At 50.2% G+C, this 10,427-nt stretch overlaps 1 long non-coding RNA gene across 1 annotated transcript in view; it reads right to left on the bottom strand.

The window, feature by feature from the left end:
- Nucleotides 1-989: 989 nt before the first annotated feature.
- LOC149443514 (uncharacterized) overlaps nt 990-10,427 on the bottom strand; it is a 32,171-nt gene continuing 22,733 nt past the window's right edge. Inside the window, exons 2-5 of the long non-coding RNA XR_016306668.1 lie at nt 10,179-10,267; nt 8,549-8,624; nt 4,601-4,676; nt 990-1,280 (exon numbers count right to left, since the gene is read on the bottom strand). This is a non-coding gene — a long non-coding RNA (uncharacterized LOC149443514). The remainder of the gene's footprint in view (nt 1,281-4,600; nt 4,677-8,548; nt 8,625-10,178; nt 10,268-10,427) is intronic.

The raw sequence follows: 10,427 nt of genomic DNA, 5'->3' as shown, positions 1-10,427 counted from the left end.
TCGCCTGGGACTCGGTGATCGTCGGCGGAGCTGACAGGGGAGAGGTCTGTATGAAAACAAGGGATCTCTCCCGTCAGCACCAGCATGCTGCTTTGTATTGCTCTGCATAGCATGTTTCCCTAGTAAAACACACACAGCACATCATGCAAAACAGAACACGGTTAACCCTTTGATTGCCCCCAGATGTTAACCCTTTCCTGCCCAGTGTCACTAGTACAGTGTCAGTGATTTTTAATAGCACTGACCACTGTGTATTGGTGTCACTGGGAGGTCAGTGGCCATTAGTCAGTCCCCCCCCCCCAGTGTCAGGATGCCCGCCGCAGTTCCGCTATAAGTTGCCGATTGCCGCTATTAGTAGTATTGAAAAAAAAAATTTAATTCCAGTATATATAGTCATCTGTAGACACTATAACTTTCACGTAAACCAATTAATTTACATTTTGGACTAAATTTATGAAATTAGATTTTTTTACAGCTTTGTTGGATAGGTTTTATAGCAAAAAGTCAAAAATAGTTTTTTTTTCAAAAATTCTTATTCTTTTTGTTTATAACACAAACAAAAATAATTAAAAAAAAAAAAAAACTTGCACAGCTGATCACATACCACTGAAAAAAGCTATTTGTGGGGGAAGAAAAAAAAAAAGAACAAAATTTAATTTATGGTTTCCTCCCACACTCCAAAGACATGCTGGTAGGTGAATTGTCTCCTGTCTAAATTGTCCCTAGTATGTGTATGTATGGATGTGAGTTAGGGACCTTAGATTGTACGCTCCTCGGGGGCGGGGACTGATGTGAATGTACAATATATATGTAAAGCGCGGCGTAAATTGATGGCGCTATATAACTACCTGAAATAAATGTACAGTGTTGCATGACCGTGCAATTGCCTGTTAAAGTAGCGCAGCCAAAAAATGGAAGGGGGGTAAATCCTCTAGAGGGCAAGGGGTTAACAGTAACCCACCAAAACAAGAAAAAGACAAAATAAATACTTCCTTTAAAATGACATTTTATTCAGTGAGGTCACAAGCTGTTCACATGTCAAATACACAAATGGATGTTCCTGGCTGTATTTTACATCTGCTGTAAGGGGAGCCCCCCCCCCCCCCCCCGACATTCAATGCTTTCTAAATGTAAATCACCAGCATTTCTCTAGTTGATCCTCAAAGGCAAGATCTTGTTTATTCCAAAAAATGTGCCCCCTGAACTGGATGAAGATCAGAAATGGAGCCAGCACGCAGCACTGCGGATACAGTGGTAGTCGGGGAGCTGCTTGATGAGACCTAGATGGAGACAGAAATCAGATCAGAATTAGAAGACAGTTGCTGGAAATCGCCGGCATTCATTAACATGTTAACATTTTTTTCTTTGGATGAAGTGTGGATGTACTTTGATTGCTCGCCATGTCCCCATCGGGAAGGATGACCCTCTCTGCTGTGACCTTGCACTACACATGCTCAGTTGCTCGCTATTGTCAGGCACTGTGCTGAATATGTAAAGGCCGATGTGCTGACAGCCTGAAGATTTACTGCTGCTCATGGGGTTCTGGGCTTCAGCAAAATGGCCGCCTCCAGCAAGAAGAAACAGGAGTGATGCTAAAGGCAATTTACACTGAACATTCATTTTGATAGCATGATTATTAACGTAATATCTGTAGGGGGTCCAAAAACTGCCCTGTGGGGGATGTGTGCTGCAAGCTGCCCTGTGGGGGATGAGGGTCCAAAAGCTGCCCTGTGGGGGATGTGTGCTGCAAGCTGCCCTGTGGGGGATGAGGGTCCAAAAGCTGCCCTGTGGGGGATGTGTGCTGCAAGCTGCCCTGTGGGGGATGAGGGTCCAAAAGCTGCCCTGTGGGGGATGAGGGTCCAAAGGCTGCTCTGTGGAGGACGGGTGGTAAAAGCTGCCCTGTGGGGGATGAGGGTCCAAAGGCTGCTCTACGGAGGACGGGTGGTGAAAGCTGCTCTGTGGGGGATGGGTGGTGAAAGCTGCTCTGTGGGGGATGGGTGGTAAAAGCTGCTCTGTGGAAGTTTCACAATCCAGGAATCCTTAAAGAATATTCAGACTACAGACAGCATAATTCTCCATCGTGCACAACAGCCACCCCAACAACAAGCTGAGTTCTGTAGAGCAAACATTTCATTTATTGGTAAAACATCTGCATTGGGGTTTAGTGGCAGAAATGATAATTGGATTTCAGTAGCTAAGAATACTTGTATGAATCTGCACTTCTCTGCGTCTTGTCGGCACTATCAGTGGATGAAGGGAATGTCCTCTCTGGGGCCACAGATTTACTTGTGATAAATAACAATATTTAAAGTTCTAACAAATAACGGATTATATTTTCTTCACTTGAGGTCCTGGAATTCTGATTAAAACGCCCTGTGAAGGGGGTCCGACAGCAGCCCAGTGAAAGGGGTCCGACAGCAGCCCAGTGAAAGGGGTCCGACAGCAGCCCAGTGAAGGGGGTCCGACAAACAGCCCAGTGAAGGGGGTCCGACAAACTGCCCAGTGAAGGGGGTCCGACAGCAGCCCAGTGAAGGGGGTCCGACAGCAGCCCAGTGAAGGGGGTCGGGCAGCAGCCCAGTGAAGGGGGTCGGACAGCAGCCCAGTGAAGGGGGTCGGACAGCAGCCCAGTGAAGGGGGTCGGACAGCAGCCCAGTGAAGGGGGTCGGACAGCAGCCCAGTGAAGGGGGTCGGACAGCAGCCCAGTGAAGGGGGTCCGACAGCAGCCCAGTGAAGGGGGTCGGACAGCAGCCCAGTGAAGGGGGTCCGACAGCAGCCCAGTGAAGGGGGTCGGACAGCAGCCCAGTGTAGGGGGTCGGACAAACGTCCTGTAGGGGGTCGGACAAACGCCCTGTAGGGGGTCGGACAAACGCCCTGTAGGGGGTCGGACAAACGCCCTGTAGGGGGTCGGACAAACGCCCTGTAGGGGGTCAGACAAACGCCCTGTAGGGGGTCGGACAAATGCCCTGTAAAAGGGAAGCGATCAGACAAATGCCCTGTAAAAGGGAAGCGATCGGACAAACTGTCCTGCATGGGGCCAGAACACTGTAGGGCAGCTTTTCTCAACCATTTATCCAACAAGAAATTTAAAAAATTTCTAGGAACCCCTAAAATACTTTCGGGGTACCCAGTCTGCAGCTCCCAGTACATCAGCACAATCAGCGAGAGTTCACTATTAGAACAAATAAAAATCACCTTTATAACGTGAAGCTTTTGTTTTGCTGCACAAACATTTCATGGCAAAACCATCTTTATTGGGGTTTGGTGGCAAAAATGACATTAGATTGCAGGAGATAAAAATACTTTGTATCCTGTACTGTCCTGCCTGGTGTTGGGGGTCCGAGAAGCTGCTCTGGAGGGGCAAATTCACTGGTTGAAACTAGAAGCTTTGAAAATGAGAATTTCAAGCCGACTTGTTTGCTGAGCTCAACTGCTCCAGATTCTGGATGGTTCAGTTCTGAGGAACTCCCGCCTGTAGTTCCGGGGTCAGAAGTGAGACCACCTTACAGAGTATGACCAAAATCACCCCTCGTCACAGAACTAGTCAACCCGCACCCCCCAAATCCTGAACCCCAACAGTACAGATAACCCTAACATACATAACCACGAAGTCCATAAGGACAGACGCCACCCCCCCACCACCATATACCCCTTGGTATAGACAGACATTGCCCCCCGGCACAAAGCCCTCATTGTAGACAGACGCCTCCCACCCGAGCCCTCGGCATAGACGCCTCCCACCCGAGCCCACAGCACAGACAGACGCCTCCCACCCGAGCCCTCAGCACAGACAGACGCCTCCCACCCGAGCCCTCAGCACAGACAGACGCCTCCCACCCGAGCCCTCAGCACAGACAGACGCCTCCCACCCGAGCCCTCAGCACAGACAGACGCCTCCCACCCGAGCCCTCAGCAAAGACGGACGGTGCCCTCGGTATAGACGGACGGCGCCCTCAGCACACAGCCCTCAGTATAGACGGACGAAGCCTCAGTATAGACGGACGGCGCCCTCAGCACAGAGCCCTCAGTATAGACGGACGGCGCCCTCAGCACAGAGCCCTCAGTATAGACGGATGGCGCCCTCAGCCCAGAGCCCTCAGCATAGACGGACGGCGCCCTCAGCACAGAGCCCTCAGTATAGACGGACAGCGCCCTCAGCACAGAGCCCTCAGTATAGACGGACGGCGCCCTCAGCACAGAGCCCTCAGTATAGACGGACGGCGCCCTCAGCACAGATCCTTCAGTAGAGACGGACGGCGCCCTCAGCCCAGAGCCCTCAGTATAGACGGACGGCGCCCTCAGCACAGATCCCTCAGTATAGACGGACGGCGCCCTCAGCACAGAGCCCTCAGTATAGACGGACGGCGCCCTCAGCACAGAGCCCTCAGTATAGACGGACGGCCCCCGCTCAGCACAAACCCCCAGTCAGTATAGACGGACGGTCCACGGTACCACTTGAAGCTGCCGAAGTAAATGTACGTAAGGACGTCTTCAGGTGGTCAGTAACACTTTAACCTCCCAAACTAAAACAACGTTCGGATGGAATAACCTTCGGGATGAAAGTCACAACTACAGGAAATGCTTTACATGAAAAACGACCCACCATGTGCAGCTCCAGCAGGACACGTGTCATAGATGTACTTTCAGCCGACGTCCCTCAATGTTTCAGCACCGATGGCCTGCCGAGAGAAGAAAGAAACCTTCAGCATTTCACACATTTGTCCTCATATATACACATTACACAACACAGCTAGTTCTTTGTTTTTTAGTACACAGAGGTGGTGGCAGAGACATGAGTGACACTTTTTCTTGCCTTTACTTAAGACGCTCAACCCAAGCAGGACGCCTTGCGATTTTCTAGAGAGTTTATTTAACCCTTTCACTGCCAAAGCCGTTTGTGTTGCCGGCATAAATGCTTAAAATAAATAAAAATCACTTTAGACCTGAAGATTACATAAAATCCCCAAACATTAGAAATATTTTCTGAAAGCAGACACCCTAGAGAATAAATGAGTGGCATTCCCAATTTTTTTGTCACAACAAACGTCTAGGAAACACAAAAATTCAGCAAAAAATACACTAAAGTTAAATTTTGGGGCACCCAAATGTAATCAATTACCTCATTTTTTGGTAAAATCTATAAGACGAGGTCGCCCCGAGAAAATAGATCCCCAACATGTCAAACCTTAAATTTGTATGTGTAATGTGTGTATTGCAAATGCCATTTTCATGCGTGGGGCCCTAACGTGTTGTTCATGTTCATTTGAATGGGAATTTTTTTTTTTTTTTTTTTTAAAGGGTGGGGGTGGGATATTTTATGGGTTTGGGTGTAACTAATTTTTTACTATTAAAAACTTTTTTTTTACTGAATTTTTTTTACATCACATAGGGCACATAAAGTCCCCATGTGATGATTTTTTGGTAAACAGATCATGGTTAATGAGACACTCGGGGTCTAATAGACCGGCATGAATCCCCGGAATGTAATGCAGTGCAGATCACATTATATTACATTATTTCCTGGTCATGCTGGTTGGGGACACTGAGGCTGACCTGACAGTGACATCATACACATCACTTTCTGGGTGTCTGGTCTTGCTCTGCACTCCTGAAATTCCTCCTCACATTGACTGTTTCTACCATCCCAGCTACCACCTTCCTACCCAGACAGATCCTCTCCTCACCCGGCACCCCGCCTGCAGTGACCAAACACCAGACTTCTGTGGAATTCTAATTAAGAAGCCCAGGGAAGGAGGTGTGACAGACTTCCCTATAGGGGATGCCGGACAAACGCCCTGTAGGTGTGCCGGACAAACGCGCTTAGCGGGTTCCAGACAAACGCCCTGTAGGGGGTGCCGGACAAACGCCCTGTAGTTGGAGCCAGACAAAACGCCTTGTAACGAGTGCCCCACAAAAGCATTGCAGGGGTGCCGGACATCACCCTGTAGGGGGTACCAGACAAAACGCCCTGTACGGGGTGCTGGTAAAGTGCCCTCTAGGGGGTGCCGGTCAAACGCCCTGCGGGGGGGACCGGAGAAACGCATTGCAGGGGTGCCGGACATCACCCTGTAGGGGGTACCAGACAAAACGCCCTGTACGGGGTGCTGGTAAAGTGCCCTCTAGGGGGTGCCGGTCAAACGCCCTGCGGGGGGGACCGGAGAAACGCATTGCAGGGGTGCCGGACATCACCCTGTAGGGGGTACCAGACAAAACACCCTGTACGGGGTGTCGGTGAAATGCCCTGTAGGGGGTGCCGGTCAAACGCCCTGCAGAGGGGACTGGAGAAACGTATTGCAGGGGTGCCGGACATCTCCCTGTAGGGGGTACCAGAAAAAAACGCCCTGTATGGGTTGTCGGTGAAATGCCCTGTAGGGGGTGCCGGTCAAACGCCCTGCAGAGGGGACTGGAGAAACGTATTGCAGGGGTGCCGGACATCTCCCTGTAGGGGGTACCAGAAAAAAACGCCCTGTATGGGTTGTCGGTGAAATGCCCTGTAGCAAGTGACGGACAGCGCAATCTAGGGGGTGCCAAGCAAACGCACTGAAGGGGATGTCAGAAATGCAATGAAGGGGTTGCCGGACAAACGCCCTATAGGCGGGTGCCGGACAAAATGCCTTGTAGGGAAGTTTGTCAACCTTTTAACCATCAAGCCAATTTTTTTTTTAAATTTCAGGGAACCCCTTAAATAATTTTAACAAATTACATTTCAGTAGCTAAGAATACTTTTATGGGCCCTGCACTTCTCTGCGTCTTGTCGGCACTATCAGTGGATGAAGGGAATGTCCTCTCTGGGGCCACAGATTTACTTGTGATAAATAACAATATTTAAAGTTGTAACAAATAATAAATGGATTTATTTTCACTTCCTGTCCTGCAAACCCCCCCATAGAGAAATCCTATTCCCATTATTATGGACGATTCAGAGTGGAATCATCAACCAATACTCTGAATTTGGGCTTTAGCCAGTTTTCTATCCAACTGATTTTTCCAATCTTATAGACTTCACCTTACAGCTGTGTGTGGGGAACTGTGTCAAACCGCTTTTACAAAATCCAAGTACACCACCGCCGCCCCTGCGTCCAAGTACACCACCGCCGCCCCTGCGTCCAAGTACACCACCGCCTCCCCTCCGTCCAAGTACACCACCGCCGCCCCTCCGTCCAAGTACACCACAGCCGCCCCTCCGTCCAAGTACACCACAGCCCCCCCTCCGTCCAAGTACACCACTGCCACCCCTCCTTCCAAGTACACCACAGCCCCCCTTCCGTCCAAGTACACCACCGCCGCCCCTCCGTCCAAGTACACCACAGCCCCCCTTCCGTCCAAGTACACCACAGCCCCCCCTCCGTCCAAGTATACCACATCCACCCCTCCATCCAAGTATACCGCAGCCACCCCTCTGTCCAAGGTTTTGCTCACCTCCTCATAAAAAGATTTGTCTTAAAAATCCATGCTGATGGTGCCCTCAGCACACAGCCCACAGTATAGACGGACGGTGCCCTCAGTATAGATCCCTCAGTATAGACGGACGGCGCCCTCAGTATAGACGGATGGTGCCCTCAGCACAGAGCCCTCAGTATAGACGGACGGTGCCCTCAGCACAGAGCCCTCAGTATGGACGGACGACGCCCTCAGTATAGACGGACGGTGCCCTCAGCACAGAGCCCTCAGTATAGACGGACGGCGCCCTCAGTATAGAGCCCTCAGTATAGAAGGATGGTGCCCTCAGCATAGATGGACGGCGCCCTCAGTATAGACGGACGGCGCCCTCAGCACAGAGCCCTCAGTATAGACGGACGGCGCCCTCAGCACAGAGCCCTCAGTATAGACGGACGGCGCCCTCAGCACAGAGCCCTCAGTATAGACATACGGCGCCCTCAGCACAGAGCCCTCAGTATAGACGGACGGCGCCCTCAGCACAGAGCTCTCAGTACAGACGGACGGCGCCCTCAGCACAGAGCCCTCAGTATAGACGGACGGCGCCCTCAGTATAGACAGACGGCGCCCTCAGCACAGAGCCCTCAGTATAGACGGACGGCGCCCTCAGCACAGAGCCCTCAGCATAGACGGACGGCACCCTCAGCACAGAGCCCTCAGCATAGACGGACGGCGCCCTCAGCACAGAGCCCTCAGCATAGACGGACTGCGCCCTCAGCACAGAGCCCTCAGCATAGACGGACGGCGCCCTCAGCACAGATCCCTCAGTATAGACGGACGGCGCCCTCAGCACAGAGCCCTCAGTATAGACGGACGGCGCCCTCAGCACAGAGCCCTCAGTATAGACGGACGGCGCACTCAGTATAGACGGACGGTCCCCGCCCAGCACAGAGCCCTCAGTATAGACAGACGGCCCCCGCCCAGCACAAACCCCAGTCTGTATAGACGGACGGTCCACGGTACCACTTGAAGCTGCCGAAGTAAATGTACGTAAGGAGGTCTTCAGGTGGTCAGTAACACTTTAACCTCCCAAACTAAAACAACGTTGGGATGGAATAACCTTCGGGATGAAAGTCACAACTACAGGAAATGCTTTACATTATAAACGACCCACCATGTGCAGCTCCAGCAGGACACGTGTCATAGATGTACTTTGAGCCGACGTCCCTCAATGTTTCAGCACCGATGGCCTGCCGAGAGAAGACAAAAAAACAATTCTTTTTACATATTTGTCCTCATACAGACACATTAATCCCTACTTCTCTTTTAAGAAAAAAAAAATGATTTTAGGCCTGAAGATTACATAAACCCCCCGGACATTATATATTTTCTGAAAGCCGACACCCTGGACAGAAGAGTGCTAGTTTAGATTTTTTATTTCACACAATATTACTGCAAAGGTCTAGGAAATGCAAAGTGTCAGTAAAAGAAAAAAAACACTAAAGTTAATTTTGGGGCACACAAATGTAATAAATGACCCAATTTTATTATTATTTATTTCAGGTACTTATATAGCGCCATCAATTTTACTCCGCGCTTTACATATATATTGTACATTCACATCAGTCCCTGCCCCCGAGGAGCGTACAATCTAAGGTCCCTAACTCACATTCATACATACACATACTAGGACCAATTTAGACAGGATCCAATTCACCTACCAGCATGTCTTTGGAGTGTGGGAGGAAACCCATGCAGGCACAGGGAGAACATGCAAACTCCAGGCAGGTGGTATCATGGCTGGGATTCGAACCAACGACCCAAGTACTGCCAGGCAGAAGTGCTAACCATTTAGCCTCTGTGCTGCCCATAGATTTGGTGAAATCTATAAGATGAGGTGGCCCGAGTAAATAGATCCCCAACATGTCAAACCTTAAATCTGGGTGCGCCCGTGATATGGATGACACTCTAAAAGCACCCACAGCTCATCAGGTTAGTGTTACAGAGGAGGTCTGGTGCTGGAATTCTGCTCTGTCCGGCATGCACTGTGATAGGCAACGTATCACAAACGCCGTTTTCATGCATAGGTGCCCCCGTGTGTTTACGTTTGTGCGTACGAGGGCTGTGGATGGGGCGGGGGGAGGTTGCTCCAAAAATTTTGGGAGGGTATTTCATGTGCTTGGGTGTAACTTTAATTTTTTTACTATTAAAATTTTTCTTTACTTACATTTTTCCCCCATCAAACAGGGAACAAAGTCCCCATATGATTATTATACAGGATTTATGGCGCCAACAGTTTGCTCAGCGCTGTACAATATAACGGGAGACAATACAGTTCAATACAAGAGGGATAGGAGGGCCCTGATCCTGGGAGCTGACAATCTAGGATGTGATGATTTTTAGGTGACAGGTTCTCTTTAATGAAACACCTTTACAGGGTGTAAAAGACCCGGCATGTATCCCCGGAATGTAATGGAGATCGCATTGCATTACATTTTTTCCTGGTCATGCTGGCCGGGGACACTGAGAGGTTGACCTGGAAGTGACGCCACACATCGCTTTCCGGGTCAGAAACCAGGGAGACCAGAGGACATGTGTCCGCTCTCCTCCCTCCCCTTTACCCAGCGGCTCCTGCCATGTTGTGTGGAAGCAATCAGGCGCAGCCTCCCGAATGCTCCATCTGACAGAAAGGCTATCAGATTTACACACAATCCCGGAGTGGGAAGCCGCCGGGAATGTATGTAACAGGATGTTTCATTAACCTCTGCAGGAAAACAGAACTGACAATCAGCGAGGCGACTTACATTTATGTTGGCGGTCCGTTCCTCCGGAGAAACACGCCGGCCACAAGCCAGGACTTGGCCCCCGATGTCCTCACACACACGGGTTGTGCCTAAGAAAGAAAATCGCAACACTTAGAATTGGTTCTTTTGAGGCACATATTTCTCTCTGACCTATCACATCTAGTTCAGCCACTACAGCACGTTTCACTGCCGTCCGTGCTGGGACCAGTTTGCTGTTACACAAGACTCATCCTGCAAACCTGACCACTT

This window comes from Staurois parvus, unplaced genomic scaffold (genome assembly GCF_062004578.1).
Source record: "Staurois parvus isolate SC_StPar_1 unplaced genomic scaffold, SC_StPar_1.0 ptg000854l, whole genome shotgun sequence".
In the NCBI taxonomy this organism is placed as follows: Eukaryota; Metazoa; Chordata; class Amphibia; order Anura; family Ranidae; genus Staurois; species Staurois parvus.
This window is presented reverse-complemented; position numbering and strand designations above follow the sequence as displayed.